Genomic DNA, 21,127 nt, shown 5'->3' with positions numbered 1-21,127 from the left:
CCAATTAGATGCTCCAAACGCCATGCTCAGCAGAAGGTCAGGCGTGCAGTGCACCGTCTCACCAGCGCTCAGCTGCACGCTCCCTACATCAATCGGGTTCCTCCAACGGGGTGTCTTCTGCAGAGGGCTTACAACAGCACCTGCCACTTCGCTTTTATGGTGCACGAGGAACTAGCTTACAGCTGTGAGTGTGGGAGAGAAATAAAAGTTGATTTTTTTTGGGGGGGGGGTTTGTTTTAAACAGGCAGGCCAGACGTATAACAGCTTCCCAACTTCGAGCCGTTTTGATCCAGCCGGCCCCCTCTCCGCCGAGTTCTGGCAGGAGACAGGCACAAAGCACCAATTAAACAAAGACAAGTTATGCTTTTTCTGTCAAGCAAGGAAGAAAAAGGTGTGTGTGGGGGGGGAGCGGGGTATGATGTGGAGAGGAGGGAAAAAAAAAAAAAAAATCCAGCAATCCAGCCCTGGAGATATTTTGCTTTCAAAACAAGCTGTCAAGGCAGCCCCCTCTCCTCCCATCTCCTGCAGAGGAAGAGCGAGGGAGACCCGCACGCCTGCCACGGGACGCGTGCCGTCAGTCATCGGACCACAAGATCCGTCATTGGCACATCAGGCCCAGCCGTGCCCTCGCTTTGCCTGGGGCATCCATCAAAGCCTGTGATGGGGGAGAGCAGCGGATTCCTGTGGACTGACCGTGATCCCCACCAGCTCCGCTGACAAGAATCCCCACTTACGGGCAATTACATTGGGGAAAAACAAAACCCGAGAGCAGCAACGGCTCAATGCACTAGCTCATCTGGCCACATCAGCAGCTCACTTTTTCCACGGCAGAGACATGCGTAGCTGGCACAAGCATGCAAATGCTGTCTCTTCTGCCACATAGGTTACCGGGTTTGAAGTCTCCCTGCGCAGCCAGCAGCTCTCCCGGCTCACAGCTGAGCTCAGGACAGCAAGCTGAGAGCTCCCTCCATATATACCACACCACTGCTTGCTTCAAAGCAAGGCCACCTGCCATTGCAATGCACTGCCAGGGAACCACAGCACCCAGCACAGACATAACAAGCTCTCCATCACTTTGCACCCAAAGTTTGCTGGGTGAGCTCTGAACACAACCTGAGCACCTGCAAGCCGTGCCCACATCTCACCCAGCAAACTTTGGTCCTGTAGCCAGCCAGATTAGATGGTTACAAAGATCCCTCCAGGCTTTATTTTCTGCATGCAATCGAGGAAGATAAATAGCAAGCATAGCCACTTCTAGGGTGGAAAAGGGCAGGCTTTTCAGCAGTGCACAAGCACCAACCCTAGCTTTAATATCCTATTTGCTTCCCCTTGCAGAGCCCATTGGTACTGATTAGAGCATCAGGTTTACTCCCACCTTTTCCCTCCTGGGCTCTCTGAAAGCAGTAGCTAATTACAGCAGCAAAATCACCACCAGTAGCTAACGCACGATCTCATTCCAACAGGGTGGCACTTGTACTGGGCTGACCACTGATGCTACCTGCTAACGTGGAAGAGGGTAATGCAGAGCCTGGTCTTCTGGGCTGGATCCATCCCACAATAGCACAAATGAGGAGGGAAGAGCATCTCTGCCCCGGTCAGGTCTGCTCGTGCTGGCACTCCATCTCACTAGCGAGTGCCTTGCTCATTAGCATGGGGTCACTCAGCTGCAGCGGGGCACATGCACCAGTTGGCAATTGCAACACCACTCACGTCCACTGCTGTGGAAGTGTTGAATTTCCTTTAAGAGCTTTGAAGCTCTTAGTTTGAATTTGAGAGAAGAAAAGGAAAAAAAAAAACCCAACACAATCACAAAGAATTGCAGGATCTCTGTAAACATACCAGAGGAAAAAAAGAAAGTGAGCCTTTGAGCCTCTTGACCTTGACAATGTCCTTATAATTACGAGACTATTTATTTTCAGTTAAACCCCAACTATTGAACAGACAGTGTTAACTTGTTTTTTCCTGAGCAGGTGATTATCCTGCCCAACTAATCTAATGAAAATTATCAGGAGGCTACTGACCTCCTGCTACACACACTAAATAATGCACAAAGCTTCAGGATCAGACAGACAAATCATAACCCTACCTTATCTTATCATTTTCTATACAGCTCCAGGCTTGTTCCACTTATGTTTGGCTGTGTTAGCCAAATGCTATCTCAGTGGAAACCGCAGCAGAGCCAGCCCTGAGAACTGCACAGCAGAAAGTTACCTCTGCAAGATTTATTTCAGTAGGAGCCAAGAGCTGCAACAGCAGATATATTTAGTCTTTAAGCCGCTCTCTGGCTCCTGGAGCTTGTAGCATGATGCAGTGGTCCTCTTGCACCAACCGGGCTTTGGGAAAAGGAGTGTTGTCCTGCTACTTTGATGAAGGGTACAAGAAAAGGCAAGGTCTAAAAAATGGGTGCACAGAGAGGCTCATTGCTCCAGATGTGAAAAGCCACCCCTTCCACTCCATCCTCTCAGAACCACCCCCTGTTTCTGCCTCCTCCTGCAAACAAGACTGCCCACCCCTCTTGGAGATGCCCCAGCACAGTCAGCTGCATGAGAACCAGGGCAAAGCAAGGAGACCCAACACCAGGGATGCTCCATCCCCAGCTCAGGGCACACAGTGGGGATGTGAGGTGTGCAGTAATCCTGTTCCCCTTATTGCTATTCCCTTCTCCTTCAGGGGAGACAAACAGCAAGAGCAGCAGCTGCAAGAGATAAAAGCTACAACTAGGAATTAAGGAGGCAAGACCTAAACAAGGAGCCACAAAAAAGTTATCACACACTTCCCATACAGCCCCAGCTTGAGCAGCACACACAGCTTGAGGAATAGATTGCACAGAGGTGACTTTGAGCATTAAAAAAGTTTCCACTTGAGAAGCTACAGAGAACTGTGGAAGAACACTGCTAAAGAACAAGCCAAATATTTTCTATGCCCCCCACCAACATGAAACCTCAACTACACCACCAGAGAGAAGACACCCTCCTTAACCAGCCTGGCCTCACAGTCTCATCCTTACACCCTCATTGCCTCTTGGTCCATCAGACCTCCCAGAATAGGAGCTCTCAGCTTAGCTCCAGTCACCACCGCAGCCAGGAGCTTCACCCCACAGCCCCAGAAAACTCCCACCAGGGCCAGCCCCAACAGCCTGCCCCACAACCCTTCCCTTCCTACAGAGCCCTCCCCACCCCTAACACACCTGATTTATCCTCCCACCCTGGCTATCATTGGACTCTAATCACTTTTCTCCAGCTGGGGAGGTGCTAAGCAAGACACAGATGGGCAGGACTTCTCATCTTTTAAACGGCCAGTCCCTTCCCCTCTTGCAAACTTTCAGAACAAGAGGGGCAAACAGTCTCATCCAAAACGAGCAGAAACAAAAATCAAGGTGGGTTTAGGCATAACGGAAAAGCAAGAGGAATTATAGCAAGACAGGCAGGAAATAGCACAAGATTCAGCTTTGGGAAAATACCAGCTAACACATGCAAGGAGAATGATCCATAGCAGAGATATTCAAAGGGAAGCAGAAATCTGGGAAAAATTAATGTCCACAGCAGCAATTGCAGGGGGACAGCGAGAAGGGAGGGCTTTGAAACTGAGCACTACGAGGATGGAGGCTCTACCTACGGCAGATCCCACCTCTGCAGAAGGGAGGAGATGCTGCCCTGCTGTTCTCTGGACACGGATGTGCCAGAGGATGTCTTCAGAGAGGATCTTCAGCCCCAGGGAGGCTGGTCGCACCATCTGGGCACAGCATGGCTGAAAGGGTTAACTGGCCAAGAGTCAGCAAGGTCCTTTGTTTTTTTCCCCCCCCTTTCAAATCTAGAAAGTTGTGTGTTGCTGAGGCATCTGAGCTGCTAGAATGATAATTAAATTCCTCCCATCTCCTAGCCTGGGTGACAGGAACAACCTCAGGCTTCTGGTCACTGAAGCTAACACTGTAATTGCTTGTGTCACAGTCTTGCTCCATCTACATGTGCTGACTCTGCCCTTAAAAGCCAAGATGCAGGTTATTTCATGTCTCTGCTGTCGAGCAGCTGCTTGGTGTCCTCCATGGGCACGGCAGTGAGTGCCAGGGCTGCAAGAGAGCCATCGGCTGGGTTAGACTGGCGTCACCCTACTGAGTTACATGGGATCCTCTGAACTGTCATCCCTCCTGGAAAATGCTGCTCAGGCAGCTCCCAACAGACACTGTGCAGGGTTTGGTGGGCATCAAGTGAGAGATGAGAGCCTGGCAAAAGCCAGAAAAATACATCTGTCTCAGGACTGACTTCATCATCAGAACCGGTCAGGGAGGAGGCTTGCACAAAAGGAAGGAGTTAAAATCACACTGCACAAAGCCCTCAAAAACGCACTGAGGATCAAAGCTGGAACCTGTTTCAGGGACTGGGACCAAGGGACATCTGTAGCTCCGGCATGTGCAGCCATCCCTGGCTCTCTGCTGCTCCAGAGCAGAGGTGACACCATCACCTTTTCATGCTGGGAAACAGGCGCTGAACCCAGCGGCCTCCCAGCTCACATGATGGCAGAAGGTTGCGACTGCTCGGCAGGGACTACGATACACCAGAGCTTGCAAATGTATGTTCTGGGGAGGGTTCTCTGCTTCCCAAGCTGACTTCCAGCTGGAGACACGTGTCTGTGCTTGTCCCCAAGGCAGACGGCAGCAGTGGAGGCATCCTCTGGTGCTGCTCCCTGCCAGCAGAGCATGGCAAAGCCTTAGAGTGACAGCCTACAGGGACAAGAGAGCAATTTACTCACCAAGCATCGACAAGTGCTTGCCTTCCTTGCTGAAATCCAGCAGGCAAGCCACCGATTAGTGTCACTCGTCCTGGTTGTCTCAAGGCAGACATGCAGCCTGCTGGGACTTGGCTGAGAACCTGCAAGCTCATCGCACACATGCTCACCACTAACACCTAGGTCAGATGCGGCTCGAGGAGGAAGAAAGGATTGCATGCAAGTCCCTATCATTGCCCTCTTTAACCCAGCGCCCCTTTTCCAGTGCAAGCCCTGGCTCCATTGGCTGCTTTTGAACATGCACCGCCAGCTGATTCCAGCATGGCTTGAGCAACAGAGAAAAAGGAAGTTAAAATCTGTTTCTCTTCATGCATCCACCAGCTGAGCTGTTGTCCCAGCCCCCACCTGTTTCTGCCAGTGACAGCAGAGGCAGGAGGAACCTGGCTGGACCCCTCCAAGGCAGGGATGCAGCAGGATGAGCCATTGCAGGGCCAGCACTTAGGAGAAAAGCATCTTCAGCTTGACAACTCAGCAAATTTGATCTGGAACTGGCCAGGGAGAAATAATGTAAAGCCTTTAAATGTCATCTCAGGGGTTCAGCTACCAGAAGAACTAGAGACAGACAGACAGATAAGCACACAGTGCCGCGCAGAGAGACGGATGCCCTGCTTTGGTTTACACAGGGTATTTACTAATATGTCCCACAGCTGGCATGAGCTGTCAGCAACTCCAGAAATCTGGTTTTCTGCCACCACCTCTGCTCTGGGACCTCAAGGAAATCCCAAAGTAGTTCCAGGTTTGAGTTTCCCCTCTTTGCAGGCAATGATGCTTTCCTGCAACCCCAGGTGGTGGTAGGGTTAAAGGCTGACCCTGGTAATGTACTGTAGCAAACAGCCTTGGGCTATAGCAAGGAGCCTTGGGGAACCCTCCAAGCCTAAATGCAGATGTGCAATACACCAAACCTCTTGTTTGGGTCCTAGACCCAAAGCCAAGTCAGACCATCCCAGTTCCTTGTTGTAAGAGGGGAAGTCAAAATCATCAGCCCATTTCCTTTGCTGTTGACACCTCTGACCTGGGCAGGTCACACCATCTTGTCCTTCATCCCTCTGCCAGCCCTGGGGAGACACCAAGTCCATTAGTGCACAACTGGCTCTCCCCTGTGCATAAGGCAGCCCTGCTCAGAGAAAAACAGCATTGCCAGCCTGACTGCAAGGAAAGACGTGCCAAGACGAGGGAGCACAAATACCACATGCCCTTGAAGTCAAGGACCCACCATGGCTGTTGGAGAAGTTACTCTTCATCATTGATTTGTGTAGGAGCAAGCTAGGGTGAACATGAAGTTGCTGAAGCAAAGCAAAGAGGGCTGGGGTGCAGAAGTATCTATACAGCAAAAAGCACTGTGCAGAGTGGGGATACAGAGCATTGACGATCCTCCTCCCCATCCTCATACAATCTGAACAAGCCCCAAAAACCTGGCGTGCCTCAGGGTTGCTGGGGGAGGGCAACATGCACCAAACCAGACACCAGGAAGCAGGATGCGCAAAGGAGAAATGGTTGATAGCAGGTAATGACTCCAACCACAGCCAAATGAGGGGACCCCAAAACGTCCTGGGAGTTGGGATGTACAGATATGCCACATCAAAAGGGCAAGGGGTTTCTGCCAGGTGGCACAGCACATCTGTGACATGGCCAAAGACACCGTGCAGCCCATAAGCCCCCGGCAGCAGAGATTTCAGCGGGTGCTCTGTGCCCTACCACAGTCCTTACTTTTGTGCACAAAATAAAAAACTAGACTTGCCAACATACCCAATGGGCCTGTCAAACTAATCATGTTAGGAAGGCTGGAAACACACCAGCAGCAAGGGCCAGCCCCTGCTCGAGAGCCCTTGTAGAAATCACGCATCCAGGAGACGGAAAAGCCTCTTGTCGTTCCCGGAACCAGGTCAATAAAAGCACAGACAACTCCATCCAGAGAGAGAATTTTTTTTTTCTTTATGAATCACAAGAAATAGCAGCTTCAGCTCCCCCAGCTGCAAATAGGTGGGCAGGCACAAAAGAGCCAGCACGGAATGTGTCTGTGCAGCATGTGTGGGGAACCCTCTGCCCCGCACATGTCCGGGCTATGGGGCGGAGAGGAAGCCGCTCCGAACCACGGCACGGGAGAGCTGTGAAAAAACATCGGCCGCTGGTCCATGCGGCTTCTCCCACCCCCTCGAGCTGGGTTCCCAAGTCAGACAGCCTTCCACTGACAGAAGCGTTCAGCCTGCTGGGGAACGGGAACAGGCTCGGCGAGGATTCCAAAGCAATCCTAGGTGGCTTTGAAGGGCCTCATATTCAGGGAGCAAGAACAACCCACCCTTTTGGGAGAATAAAACCCCAAACAAACAACAAAATGCAGTTCGCCTAGGTGCATCCAGAACAAAGCTGTTCCACCCCCAAAGCCACAGTTACTTGTGGGTGCACCTTTGCCATAACACTCTTTGCTAAGTGAGAAGCCCGGAGGACTGGACGGAGCTTTTTTTGTTTGAATCTCTCAGAGCAGCAGCATTTTGTTGTCTCTTTTTTTTAATGTATTTATTTTTCAAGCCCTTATTTCAGATGGACAGAGGAAGGCAAATCATACATTGGCAAAGTCTGGCTCAGGCTGCCTGCCTTTTGCATCTGAGAACCACAGTCTAACCACAGGAGAGGATGTGTCCTCATTATCACCAGCATTTTTTAAGCCATGGACAAAAGGACCAGAGAGCTTACCTATACTCGAAGCAGACACAAGCTTGTTTTATTATATGTAATATTCTTTAATTTCACAAGTGAACGCTTGCGCCTGGCCCCGAGGAAGCCAGCCCAGCCTGCCTTCTCCAAGCACGCAGCAACAGATCTCTCCTTCTGTGTCGCTCAGCTTGCAAAGCTCCAGCAAACGGACCTTTACACCTCTCATAGATGATCCTATGCAGCACGCAATAGCTGCTGTGCCTGCACGGGATTTGGGCAGGGATCAGTCTGGCTCATCCGTAGCTGTGCTGCTAGGAATTTGCAAAGCACGTAGCAATAAGATGCCTTGGTGGTCACCCCGAAAGAAGCTATTTCTGGAGCAAAGACGAAGCAGTAGTCAAAAAGCAGGTACCCTCTCTACCTCCCTATCCATCCTCTATAACATGGCACCATGGCACCCCAAAATGCAAAGCGGTGTGTGTCCCCTGGGACTGAGAAGCCATGGCAATAGCATGCAGTAGGGGTAGCCAGGTGGGTCAGCCCTACAGATCCATGGCAGGGTCCTACAAGTTACTACGTACAATCTCACCCACGCTCCAGAGACTGGGGAAGCCACTAGAGACCACCAGAACTAGGAAAATAGCAGGCTGCAACTTTGTGAACAAAATGCATTCACTGGCTTAACACCTACATAATTAAAAGCGGGTGCATCCATCAGTAATTGCTGGCACAGGGATGTGCCTGGTTGTGTGTTCGCTTTAGGGGGCCTGTGATACTACCTACAAAAGCGAAGCTGGCCACCAGTCCCTCTGTGGAGGGAGGCTGGTCACAGCACCGATGAAACATACAGCTGACCCTGCCTGGCCCCAAGGATCTCCTTCTCTTCCCATCGAGAGAGGAATAACAGCAGCTCCTTCCTCCCAACAAGATCTGAGCCATCCATTGCTGCTCCTAGAGGGTAGCATCACCCTCAGGGGGCATTTGGGTGGCGAGAGGACAGATTCAAACCCCCATGGCAATTCAACAGGGCTCTGATAGCAGTGGGGATCTCAGCCCTGATGAAGGAGAAGATGCTTTCGCTCACTGACGCTGAGAATGACAATGAGCCCTGCTCTCCACACTCACCCACCAGCCAACTCCCCAGCTCCACCTGGCTCCTACTGGCTTTTACTATCGCTGGTGGGAATGGGCAACCAACACCGTCCTCTCCTCACACGGTGGAGAGAACTGACTCAGTAAATATCAATTGACTCGATGGTAAAAAAGCAGGGAGTAAGAGCAGCCCCCAGTGCCTCCTCTCAGATGGGAACCAACCAGCGCACCAGCCAATTTTGGGTCAGCAGATGTCCAGGCTGTGAGTCGCTTCTAGCATCGAGTCAAAGCCTTCCAGCAGCCTCTCCCCCTCACCAGTATTTCTTGTGCCGCTTCCCCCGCCAGCTCCCCTGCTCATGGGGTGTGTTGCATAGTATTTAAATGCAACCAGGTCCAGGCAAGCCAGATTTCAGTTGATCCCATGTCCCCTCTGCAAGGCAATGCTAAGAGGGGGGTCATGCTCCCTCCACCAGCTGCTGTAAACACAGACACAACTACTACTACAGTACAGCATCATTTATTGCAAACCCTTCCAGCCTTCCTCCCCCAGCCTCCCCCGAGCAGGGAGCAAGCAGAAAGCAATCCCTTCGGGGAACAGAGAGAGGAGATTTCCCACATAATGGCCACTAGTATTAATTTTTCCATCTGCCGCAGCTTTCCTTTCATTCTGCGACTTTATGAACTTCACTCGATGCTGGCAGCAGCCCCGGAGGGCATCGCAAGTCACCTGAAGGAAAACAGCTTTTTCCAGCGCCGGCACCTGAGCTTTTCCCTGACAGAGGGTGGCAGCCCAGCCACGCACGGTCACGCTGCCCAGACAGCTCAGAGCCATGCCGACCGATCAGCCGTGCCTCAAGAGGACTTCGATTACATCTTTAGGGTGTCACGGCTAATTAGAGCCCTGACTATACCCTCTAATTAGGTAACACCTTCAGACAAATCACCCTCTCCTCTTCAAACCGTGTCACGCCTTCGGATACAATCCCTAACTGACTTAAAAGTAGACTCGGCGCTTCTTTCCGGATCTCCTTCCACTTCGCAAGGCGTTTCAAAATAAATAAACCCCTGGTCCTCAGCCCCGGCTCAGAAACCAGCTGGGGAAGTGCCCTTGCATCCGCACAGGCACGCACCCGTACGGCCGGACACAAAACCTCCATCAGAGGCACAAAGCAAACGCACCGACGCAGCAGCATCGTCCTCCTGTGATCTCTCATTTCTAGCCATGCTAGTGCTACTTTTGACAACAGTCAGCAAAGCCTTTTCTAGCAGAATGGGGGTATTTGAGATGCGTCAGTGTCCTACTAAAAATATTGCCTGGGGCCTTGAGAGACAAGCAGTGTTCCAGTGAAAGAGCCTGGTATCCAGCGACAGAAGGAATTAAAAACCCTAACCATTCAGAAATTAATACGTCAGAATTCTATCAAGCATCAACATTTTAATCCAGAAGCTTGATTTCTGTTTTCATTAAGTAATGAATAAACTGAAATGACCTGAATGTTTTCAGTTTTCCAGTATAGCAAAATTTTAAGTAGATATGCAAAAAACCCCTACCATCCTAACTGCAAACGTGCTGAACGAAAACTATCAAAATTCATAGAAGATAAATATTGAGTCCTTCCAAGGCTGCTATGAGAACAATGTCTCTTTATTTGCTTTTCACAAGGTTTGTTATAACAAGAGAGCGAGATTCCAGTATACAGTGTTTTAATATACATACATGCATTCACAGCTGGAATAATAGATTTTAAGGACAGAAGACAATATTACAGCTGAATGTATGCAGAAATGCATAAACATACCTTCAAAACCACATTCTTTGCACTCTACCCAGAGATATACATGGACACATATGTATAATATATTTATACACACACACAACCCTCATGTTTCAGATTGATCACAACCATTCATTAAATCAGACTCTCTAAAGTTTCTGCTGCTTTGAGAAAACATGACTCTGAGGAGACATCATGCGTGAACTTAACATCCAGCAGAAAATGAAACCACAACACGCTTCGTCTTGAAAGCCATCCCTGAATCTAACTTAACCCCTGCTCTGGACAATGCCTCCAGAGAGGCATTAAAATCATGATAGGTGTTTTCCTGGATTTCCCAAATTCTCTGGAGACACCCTGGCACTCTGGCCAAGTCCATCTCCTTCTCGCTTCAGAGGTTTTTCTGGCTGAACACACCCATCCTTACTCGTGCTGCTCCGCGGCTGTAGATACATGGATCCAGCTGGACAGCATCTGGAGAGCCGCATCCTGCCCTCATCACAGGACGAGTTACCCAGGGCAGCCTTTGGGGTTTAATATTAGGATTCCTACAAAATGTGCAGGGAGGGGGTGATGTACGGGCTTGAAGGGTCCAGAGCGGCTTTGCATCCTCCATCCCCATCCCCGACAAAGGGATTCCAGCAGATCTCGTGCCCCCTAGTGTCATCCTGGCGAACGGACCAGCACCGGGCACCGGCACCAGGTACCACCTGGCCCGGGCTGTGCCCTCACTTATCCCGCAAGTAAAGCCAGCACCATGTCCTGCCGGTACTGACAGCACAATTAAATGCTATTTCCAACAGTTCATGTGAAGGGCAGCGCAAAGCTCGCTGGCCCTTCTGAGCACCCCCGGGCCGGCAAGAGTCCCCCCAAGTGTCCCTGTGCCAAGCACGGTGCCACTTCTGCGATGCTCCCGCAGAGCCTCAGCAAGATCTGCCCCACAGCAGATAGCCTGAGCGGTGTCCCTGGAGAGGGGCCAAGAGGAGGAGGCAGAGAGCATCTGCAGTGGACACTGTCCAGAATACAACTCCTCCTAAAAATAGATGGTCCCTGGAAGGGCACGGCCCTTCCAGCTAATGAGAACGTGCGGTGCTAGGAGCTCAGGGTTTGGGATAACCAAACTGCAAAGTGCATGAATGCAAGACACCACTGCCTTCGCACAAAGTCCCTGTTTCTCCCCCATGAGAACACCTGTGGCATTGAGCTCTGGCCACCAGCATGAGAAGTGACGCACAAAACTAGTCCAGAACTCAGCATCCCTGCCTGACAGCCTGCTCTGAGCAAGCAACAAGATCCAGTATCTCTCCCAGAAAATGCCCATGCTGGCTGCAATACTAATGGATGTAACTGGGACTGGACCCCAACGACAGAGCATCTAAACAAAAGGTGTGTGCTGGACAAGAACAGAGGAAACATGCGTTGAGCCCGTGCACGTGCCTCAGTTTCCCCATCTGTCCAGCAGCCCTGATGGAGCTTGCCCTCTCTTATTTTACTTATCCCCCCTCATTCAACTATTAGCTCTTGTGGGGAGAAACACCTCACGAACAGCACCTAGAGCACCGGTCCCTTCCAGCCTGTAGCAGCAGCACACAAACAAACCTTGGCAACTCATCGGCAAAATTTGGAGGAATTCTCCCCAGGGCACTGACCTGGGTATGCTGCTTTCTTCTGCAACACCGAGCAGAGACTATAGCTTAGAATAATGGGGAAGTAACTCAGTTCAGTGCTGACAAAGCATCACAAGCCCCAGCGGGGTGGGAGGGGAGGAGGTGTCCTTCCCTCACGCTGCCATGCCTGGTATACATCATGTTTAGGGCCAGGCATACGTCACCGACACAAAATGGACAAATTGGAGGGATTTCAGAAAAACGAGCGACAAAAATGAACAGGAGGCAGAAGGGATTGATTTACAAGGGCAGATTAAAAGAGCTGCGATCAGTCTAGCTGGGCTGAGCAAGTACTGACAGAAGCAGTCGGATACTAATCTGCAAATGGGATGAAAACGATATGGGAAAGAATAATTTAGCATCTTCAGCAGTAATGGGATAAAATTAAGGGGAACTCAGGGCTGAGTAGGTAGATTTAAAAAAAACACACAAAAACAAACAAAAAACCCCCACAAACAACAATCCAGATTAAAACTCCTTTCCTAGTTTTGCATGACTGTCTCTATCAAAACATACAAAGTCCCCAAAACTCTTTCTGCCTACGACAAGGACCTTTGTGAGCAACCATGCGTTTGTGCCCAAGGTGTACAGACAATACGCACACACACACACAGAGCCCTTTCCCACCCTTGACTCACACTCAGGAAAGCAGCAGGGCCTCCACATTAACCCGAGTGACGGAGACTTCACGCTTGCAGGGAAGCAGTGGAGAGCGAAGGCTAAAACCACTGGGAGCGGTGGGAAGGTCCCCGCAGAAGGATGTCTTTGCTCTCCCAGGTCTTCACAGGGGAGAGGTGCTGAGACGGCTTCCTGCAAAGTCGCAGGAGTGAGCTCAGCTGCGAGCACTCAGATATTTACACACAAACAGCACATTACTCAGCAACTCCCATTTGTCAGGCGTAATGGCAGCGGCAGCAATAATAAATGAGAGAGCACAGAGACAGGCTCCCAGATGCACACCCAGCCCCAGCCTGAGCTGGGGCAGGATGTATTCCCCCAGCTTGCCGGGGAATTAATTGAGAACGGCCAGGAGCCGGGGCTTGCACCCGAAAAACTCCTGCTGCCAGCTTCGAAGAGTTGGCTACGTCTCTGAAAGCTGAGCCTTGGCTGCATAGTTATTTGTATGCGCATCGTAAGCTTTGTGGCTCTGAGAGGTACCAGGGCTTCTTCCTTCCCACGTCCAGGAGGTGCTGAACACCTTCCATGGGGATGGGGATGCAGCGCCTTGGCAGGATCGGGTCCTATTGGGGACCAAAGATAATGCACGATTATCGGATCATGGCTTGGCCTGCTCAGACAACAGGCTCTGATGAAGTTATCCTAAAACGCTGTTGCAAATAAGTCTGCCAGGCACCGGGCTCTCATTCCCAAAGCACAGCCTGTCTCAGAAAAGTCCACCCTCCCCAGCGAGCCCCAGTGAGCTCTGGTCTCAAGACCTGGTCTCAGCAAGATGCCCAGTCGGACACGAGCATCCCTCGCACAACTCTAGCTGTCACAGCAAAGCTCTAACTCCTCACGGAGGGGCAGGGAGCTGGGAGCAAGGACGGCTGGTCCCACATACTTGCAGGCAGCCAGTGTCCCTGCCTCGCTGCCTGCACGCACGGCCAGCAGGACCGGCAGCGGCGTGTGCAGGTCCTGTTGTCCCTCACGGAGGTAAACAACGTGCGCACACAGAGAGTGGGCACCGTGAGAGCTGAATGAGCAGAACCCCGGCCAGAAGTCAGCAAGCTCCTGAACAAAAAGCAGTCTGAGGAAGGGACCTCCTGGACTATCCCATAAATTGAAACAGAAAGAGACATGAAAAAGAAATCAAATAGCTTTGCAGGCAATCCCCTTTCTGAAACATGTGCTCTGCGCAGACCCTACACATGTGTCTATAAGCACAGGGTGGGGAAGAAAGGGGCTTTCTATGAGAGAGAAGTGCCAATCTTTATATCAAAAAAGTTTAGTGGACTAAGAAACAACTGCCGGAGGAGCCAGGGAAGCTGAAACATGCAGACCAGGTTCTGTCTCCAGTGAAGGCAGCACAGATCAGCTCATGTGCTGGTTGGAGTCCCAATCCGGTTTAAAGATTGCAGTGGGGGAAGTCACCAAGATCTGGAAATGTCAGAGAGTTTGTGCAGCAAAGGGATCGGTGTGTATTATGCAATTCTGGAAAGCAGCCCTCCTACTCGCGCTCGGGATGAACTGCCTAGTCCAGGGAGAGCAGTTCCACAGAAGCGCCAAGCAGACGCTTTTCTTATATAAAACTACCCCCCCCCAAAAAAAAAAAATTTTTAAAAAAGGAAAATCAGTACTGCTAAAGCAGAGGAAAGGGCAGCTTGTGCCTTTGGAGAAACGAAGAAAAAGTCTGCTCTCCTGCCCAGGAAATCCACGGGCTCCCCTTTACAAAGAGCCACCCCGCAACCTCGGCTCCAGCCCTGCTCATGCAATGCAGCAGCCAGGACGGCTCATCCCTTCCCAGCCTTCAACCTGACGCCGTTCCCGGCGGCCACGATGCCCTCCCCGCTGGGGCGGAGGGTCCCGCCGCACCTCCCCGCCGCGGACCCGCTGTCCTGGCGGGTGCGGAGCCGCCCCAACCCCGTGTCCCCCATCCCTCCCCGCCGGGAACGCCCGGCCGGGGCGCAGGGCGGACACACGCACACACACGGCGGAGCAGGGAAAGTAAGTTGCCCAAATTCTTTTTCTTCGTGGGCTTCGCCCCAGCGGCGGCGGCGTGGGAGGCGGACACGCGGCCCACGGCGGGGCGCGGACACGCGTGGGCGCGCTGGGGAAAGGTGCGCGGCGGCAGGGCACACCAGCAAGCGCTGCCGCCACCCCCCCCCCGCCTCCCCTTTTCGCCTCCCCCGAAAGGCAGCGGCACTTCGGCGGCGGGCACCGCGGCTCGCCTCCGCTGACCCCCGCGCCCGCCCACCGCCGCTGCCCCGTCCCGCGGGTGGGGGGACACCCCGCACCGCCCACCGGCCCTGGCTGCCCGGTACTCACGGCGCCGTCCTCGCCGCCGCTCCCGGCTCTACCCCATGCAACCACCGGCTGCTTCTGCACCGGCTCGGGGGCTATAAGCTCTTTTAAACTCCAGCACATAACCCATGTGACCGCAGAAGCCACTGGTAAGGAGCGCCGGGGAGCCAGCGATGAGCTCAGCCCGCACCCCCCGGCACAGCGCCGCGGACGCGCTCCCGGCCCCGCCGCGCGCACCCGCCCCACGCCCGCACCCCCCCCGCACCCCCACGGGCGGCCGCCGCCCCTGCGGACACGCAGCTTCCCTCTCCACACACACACACACACACCTCCCCGCGGATGCTGAGCCGGAGGGAGGCACCGCACACACGCTTCCTCCCCGCCCCGCGCCGTGCAAATGCACACGGCGGAGCACACTCGTGAAAGCACCGCGAGCCCGGAGCCACGCACGCAGACACCCAGACCGCGCACAGCACGGTCCCTGCGTGCGTGGGCAGGGGGCAAGCTCCGAGAGCCCCCGCCTCCCCCGGGATGCAGACCTGAGCTAAGGCAGCGTGCTCACTGCCCGCCACATGCACACTCGTGTGTGCCCCGCACACATGGAGTCACACACAGACACTGGCTTGCACAATCCACCCTCCCTGCATGCTCCCCCAATCAAGAGACGCAAACCCAAATAAAGGCGCTGCACTAACATTTACACGCACACCTCTGTGCACATCCTTGCACACACCCCACTCGTGAGTGCCACACCCCCTTGCACAAGCACCCTCTCAGAGTGCGCAACAAATGCACCCCACGAGCAGATGCAGACTGAAATGAAAGCACCACAGAGCCCTCTCACACACACACACCTACACTGCACAACTGAATGCCCAACACACACAACGCTGTGCTCCAACACCCTCTTGCACAAGCGATACACAAGCAGCCCACCCACACGCTCACCCACCTTTCCCACTCGCATGCAACCTGCTGCCGCGTGCCGAACAAGCCCACCCTGCCCATCCATCACACCACCATGCTGTGGGATCCCCCATGGCAGGTGGGGTCACCCCATTTCCCATCGCAGGTAAATCCCTTGAGCTGTCACACGTGTGGGGGGTCTGCAGGGCGAAGAGGACAGCTGTGCTGGTCACAATGACTCCTGATGAGGCAGGAGCTGCAGGGGTGACCATGCCAGGGTTACCAGGCCATGGTGCCTGCTCCAGATGTGTGGCACGATGGAATTCGGGAGCGCCAACATGAAACGTGCCAGGGGGGTACAGGAGCCGGGTGTGAGGCTTTGGTGTGCAAAAGACTGGGACAGGCAGGGCTGGCTGGGCAGGTGCAGGCGTGTGCTGCTGGGGCATGCCAGCAACACGTGTGAGAAGGCAGAGCTGGCAGGCAGAGGGCTTCACTGCGAGCTGAGTTATGGAAAATGACTCTTTCCAAGGAATTGCTGAAATTAAAGCGGCAGGGAGGCCAAACGAGCAGGAGCCAAAGGGGAGAGTGAGCAAGGACAGCCGGGTGGCCTCAGGGCGAGGAAGGGCAGGAGGCCAAGGAGAAAGTGCCCTCCCCAGGCTCCCACCCCTCCAACTCCTGCCACCCCCACAGGCAATTGCGAACACCTTGGGGGGCTTTTGGGGAAAGGCCAACTGGCACTGTGGTGGCGCTGGCTGGGAGATGCCAGCAGGTGGGGGGGTTAGGAGAAATAGCCCTTCCCAACCACATCACCCACTTGTCTGCCAGCATGCAGATAAATACCTCTGTTTCCCCAGCCTGGAAGAGACAAATTCCCACAGAGGAGCAGCCTGCTCCCTGCCAGGGGCTAGGTGCTGGTGATGGGCAGAGACCTGCACTCACAGGGGCTTTTTGGGGAATCCTGCAGAGCTCTGGGGAGTCCTCTACCCTGGCTGCCACCTCAGGGGCTTGTGGCAGCGCTGGGGTGCTGCTCCCTGCACATCAGCATTCGGGTCAGCAGTAAGGGCTGCTTCAGCTTCCAGATATCTGAGCATTCCCAGCACAAATCCCTGTGACTCAGGAAACAACGCATGCAAGAAAACTCCGCAGAGAGTACTCGGGAGAAATACTCCCATTGGCATGTTCCCACTCTCCCTGGCATCCTAATACTTCTCCTGGGCTGCAGAAAACGACTGTAGTAAAAACAACAACAAAACTTTCTTCCTGACTTTCCTGTTAAAGAAAAAAAGCCATGGTAATCTTGGGGCAAACCTACAAAAGCTGATCTGTTTTGTTCCAACTGGATATATGTTGATCGAATTAAAGTTATCACCTCTCCCTATAGTCCTGGCTTCACACAGACTATGTCACACAGGCAGAGAAAGGGGGCTGGGTGGAAGCCAGCTTTCATCTAGTTTTTCATTGATGATACTAAAAGCCACTATTAATTGGATGGAAATTATGATGTTTTGTCTCCGATGAAGGTCCACAATAAATTATCTGTTTATTGTTCCTGGTTTTATCCATGAAGAATAACCAGCATGTTGTGGCTCTGGGGGAATTTGTGGTAGATAATAGCAGGTCCTGAAAAAACAGGAGGGAAAATTGAGAACAGAGAGGGGATGGGTCCAATGCTGTTCAGCAGGTTGCAGCAGAGCTGGAGAATGACCCTCCTGTCCAGAAATTCTGGACCAGATTGAAATAGTCACAAAATGGAAAAAGAGAAAATAAAATCTTAACCCCTTTCCCCACCCTCTTTATCCCTCCAGCCCTGGCTGAAAAAGAACGAGGAAAAGCTGTGGGGGAAGCAGCAGCGCTCACATGCCACTGGGAAACGTGTCAGGAGAGCAAGTGGCTTTGTGAGGACAGGGGTGGAAAAATGTTGCAGCATCAGTGGATCCAGGAACAGAGCTGGACCCAGAGAAGTGACTCTCTGCTAGCTGATGAGCCAGCATCAGGCCATCACCGTGGGCAGCTTTTCCTGTCCAGTGTGTCCCCGTGGGAGCCAGTTGGAGAAAGTGGGGGCTCATCACATGCCTATACATCAATGTTCAACCAGGAGACAATCACCAAAAATGTCACTCTACCCCATTATATGCCACTCACCTGCCTCCAGAAACGGTGGCACCCCGTGCAGGAGATCGGATGCTTCACAGCTGCATGGCGATTGTATGATGGAGCTGAGTTATGGTCAGATCCTGAGCTTTTTGGGCTGGACCTGGCCAGCTGTAAAGAAACACAGATGCCTTGGACACCCAGGGCCAGAGCTCAGGGGACAGCATTTGCCTGGTTTTATCCCAAAGCCGAGTATATATAAAGGCAAGAGTCTGAGCCAGTGTCTTTCCAAATTATTTATTTGATACTTCATGGCAAACATCTGACTAAATTACTCACAGACTATTCAACCATCAGTAGAGCTGATTGAATGATTACTGGTGAATCATTTGTTCAAAGCAAAATGCCCAGATTCCTACACTAAACTACTGGCAGGCAACAGGCAGACGAGTTTCAGTCCTCCAAAATCCCTGACTTAGCATAAGACCCTAGGTCTGTGCTCCTCGCTCATGGCTTCCCCGAAATATCCGCCCCCCCTCTCCCGACCCCTTGCCACCGGCAGGAGCAAGGTGAATAGGAGACGTGGGGAACCATTCCTTGAATTCCTGTTGGACTTCAGGCGAACAACAACACAGCAGGCTGAACTAGGAGCCTTGTCTCTCGCCTTTGCACAAAAGAGATTCTCCGGAGGGGGAAAAACCCCACAACAATGGTGAGGAAACGTACAGGGTAGGCAAAGAAAGCAGCTGACCTGGCGTGCCACAGGCCAGAAAAAAGTACAAATGATCTTGCAAAGCAGCAGGAAAAGATGGGAGCTACAGAGCCGACGAGCTTTTTACCAGCCCGATTTAATCATTTTCTCAGCAAATGCTCCCCACAAGGAACAAGAGGGGAAAGCAAGATCATGAAAAGATTGCAGGCAAAGGAATTCTGCCGGTACCCCTGGACTGATTAAAATTCCCCAGGACTCATGGCAGGAGAGATTATTTTATGTAAAACTTCAACTTGTCTTTATTACATTTGCCGAACTTCTTCCTGTGTAGATAGAGGGGAACGGCAGGAGGTGCGTGCGAAAGACAAAGATGGAGATAATAAATACAGGACTTTGCTGTAGCTTTCCAGCCTGTTACCCATTTGGCTGGGAAGGCTGATGGTAGTGAGCGTTTGCATACGTGCACACAGCAAGGTGTGAGCGAGGAGAGGCTGTGGAGACCTCCCGGAGCCTGGGCAGGGTGTGTGCGAAGGTTTGTGCAGGAGAAAATCCTGTCCTTGGATGCATCCCTTATCATGGGCATCCAGTGGCTCGGGCATGAATGATTAGCATGATTTGGGATGTCATGGGGTGCAGAGAGGACGAGGTCCCACCAGTCAGCTAAAATACATGCGTGAAGTTTCCATGTGCGGTAAGGATGTCAGGTTCGGTGCACGCTGTTACCAAACCGCTCCTGGAAAAGAGACTGGCATATGGTGGACCCCTCGCTGCTACTGCTGGGTAAGATTTCGATGACAAAGTACCGCCTGACACCTGTTATAAATAACGTCCATCCCATCACCCACTCAGCACATGGCCCACTGCTGCCAGCTCCTCGCTCGGAAGAGGCTCAGCGTGGAATGAAAGCCATATTTAAAATACATTTTCACATATGTCTTTCAGAGCAAGAAACAACAGGAGAGGAGTCTGGAAAAGGTTTCCCCTCAGCACTTTTTTCCCTTGGTGCCACAAGCACAATCCCATGCAGTCTCGGGCAAGAACTGAGATGTTACAGCCATCAGTTTTTGCATCTCTGTTCCATGAATATCCTGAACTACAGGATGGGTGTTGCAATACCCCTGGATCTGGGAAAACAGCACCATAATCCTGCACATTTGCACTGGGGTATTTTTCCCTCCTAGAACTTGGAAAATCTTACAGGGACGGGACGGTGCTGTCCCAGTGTCAGGGTTGGGGGCCATGGAGATGTCCGAAGGGATGTGGCTGACACGAGGCACACACAGACTTTTGTGCATCTTCACGAGGGCACCCAGATATGCTTCCTCCAGCTCCTCCTGTAATAGGATTGCATCCAAACCACCACAGGGACTGCAGTCTTTCACGTGTGGCAGACGTGCTCTCATTGCCACTGAGAAAGCAAGGATGTTCCTGATGGCTGTGGCTCTTGGAACCCTTTCCAACAGACCTTACCAGCCATGTGTGAGCCTGTCCCAAGCTGTGGTCTGCACCGGCACGGCTGGTTCATCCCCCATGATCTCCATGCAGATTAACACCTCGAGGCAGGCTCCTTGCTCTGGTTGTGGGACTGGCTTCTATCACATATCATCCTCCTCTCACAGAAAGCAGAAGCCAGGGATTAGAGTTGTTTGAAGTTTTTAGCCTGAAAAGGTTGTGTTTGAAAGAAAAAAGTGAAAAAGCTGCTTTTTGAATGTCTTTTGGTGAGGAATTTGCCAACCCCTGCCCCCATGGTTTTCAAAAGGGTTTTTTTTGGGGGGGTGAGAGATTAATTTAGTTTTACTTTCTCTCATTTTGCCTTCAGCTGAAAAACATGATTCCCCTAAAACCCCACACATTTAGGGTAAATGTAATATTGCATTTAAAAACATTCTGGGGAATGTCAAGAAAAATCGAAGATGACTCAGTTTCAAACTCTGCAAGTCAGAAACACCTGGGACAGAAACACCTGGGAAACATCAGTGCTGGGTGCAGGGAGCAGGGGAAGGAGAGGAGGAAGAGGTCCCCATCTCTGCCAGCAGCCCCCATGAGCTCCTGTTTGCTGCATTCAAGGGGGGAGACACAGTGGGAAATCACCACCCCAAATATGTTACCTGGAAAGAGATGCCACCACCATCTCCATTCTTCTGCATCTCCCCCCCGCCAATATTTGGCGCTCAGTTAGCATTAACCTTTCAAAGCTGCATTTCTTCTAATGATTTGCTGGGTCTCTCCTCCCTAGCCTTTAGGGTAAACTCATATAAGCTCAGCAACTCAAGCAAGCAAGTGAAACCCTCTTGGGCAAAGCCACATCCTCACCCCATAGCTCACTGGTACCTCTATACGTGTCTATACCATGAAGAAGGATGACTCCCATGGTCACAAATAAAGACAGTATGGGCACAGTTACACACCCTATAGTCCTTCTATAGCAAAGGAGAAATGTCCCCTCGCTGCTCCTGCATCCTCTGCTGTGTTCCTCCATCTCCTCTCCT

At 52.2% G+C, this 21,127-nt stretch overlaps 1 protein-coding gene across 1 annotated transcript in view; it reads right to left on the bottom strand.

Annotated features, from left to right (window-relative positions):
- CNTFR (ciliary neurotrophic factor receptor) overlaps nucleotides 1–14,992 on the bottom strand; it is a 213,523-nt gene extending 198,531 nt beyond the window's left edge. The window contains exon 1 of the mRNA XM_065657212.1: nucleotides 14,954–14,992. The gene's annotated coding sequence lies outside the window, so the exon portion shown is untranslated. The remainder of the gene's footprint in view (nucleotides 1–14,953) is intronic.
- Between the last annotated feature and the right edge of the window lie 6,135 nt (nucleotides 14,993–21,127).

Source organism: Caloenas nicobarica, chromosome Z (genome assembly GCF_036013445.1).
Source record: "Caloenas nicobarica isolate bCalNic1 chromosome Z, bCalNic1.hap1, whole genome shotgun sequence".
Lineage (NCBI taxonomy): Eukaryota > Metazoa > Chordata > Aves > Columbiformes > Columbidae > Caloenas > Caloenas nicobarica.
This window is presented reverse-complemented; position numbering and strand designations above follow the sequence as displayed.